The sequence below is a fragment of the Trichosurus vulpecula genome, chromosome 1 (genome assembly GCF_011100635.1).
Source record: "Trichosurus vulpecula isolate mTriVul1 chromosome 1, mTriVul1.pri, whole genome shotgun sequence".
Lineage (NCBI taxonomy): Eukaryota > Metazoa > Chordata > Mammalia > Diprotodontia > Phalangeridae > Trichosurus > Trichosurus vulpecula.
Genome location: NC_050573.1, coordinates 229,802,504 through 229,803,445, shown reverse-complemented (window position 1 = coordinate 229,803,445; position 942 = coordinate 229,802,504).

The window sequence follows — 942 nt, the reverse complement described above, 5'->3', positions numbered from 1 at the left end:
TCTCTCTCTCTCTCTCTCATATCTTCAGTGGCTCACTTATCTTTAGAATAAAATACAAAATTCTTGGTCTACCATTTAAAAACCTCCACCATTTGGCTCCTACCTACCTTTCCAGTATTCCTTCTTATTACTCCTCTTCATACACTTTCTTTTCAGGTCAAACTGGCCTGCTAGTTCATGTAATGTAAGTCTGGCATATCAGCAAGCTAACCCCAGCAACTTGCCAAGATGATGTATCTGTAAGATATGGAGAACTGTAACAACAATGTTGCTAGCAGCTGCTGTGGCTAAGACCAATAACACCAGCACACAGAAGGGCTGCCAGCACAGATTCTTTGATCTGATTTTCTAAGGAAAAGGGGTTATCAATCTCACTTTAATCAAACATACATATATCATTCATTCAGTTTAGAGGGAAAAGCCAGCACCCTGAACTTCAGAGCAAATACAGAAATTACAAACATACATTATATAAACAAAACAGATAACACAAACCAGTCTATCTACAGCAATACATAGTTACCAGAGAAGCACCAACATCTGGGTTTCTTCAAAGCCTGGGGCAGGGGGAGGAGGGCCTCCTTAACAGCTACCCAGAGTCTCCACACCAACACTCTTCCAATGAGTGAGAGCCCCAACAAAATGTTAACCTCTGAGTTTATATACCCTTCTTAGGGCCCCAAGGGCTTCATACCTAATCAGCAAAAGGGTGTGGGCCTGGGGCTTAGCACCTAACAAGACTTAATCAAAGGTACTTGATTACTTTAGCATTCTAAAAGAAAAAACAGTAAAAAAAAAAAAAAAAAAAAAGTCCCACCTTAATTACCAATACAAGAACACTAGGGAAAATCTTGATGGCATGCAAGGGAAGTGCCTTGGAGAGACTGGAGGACACACGTATATTAAATAACTGGTTCCGGTTGACCTACTGTGGAACTTTTT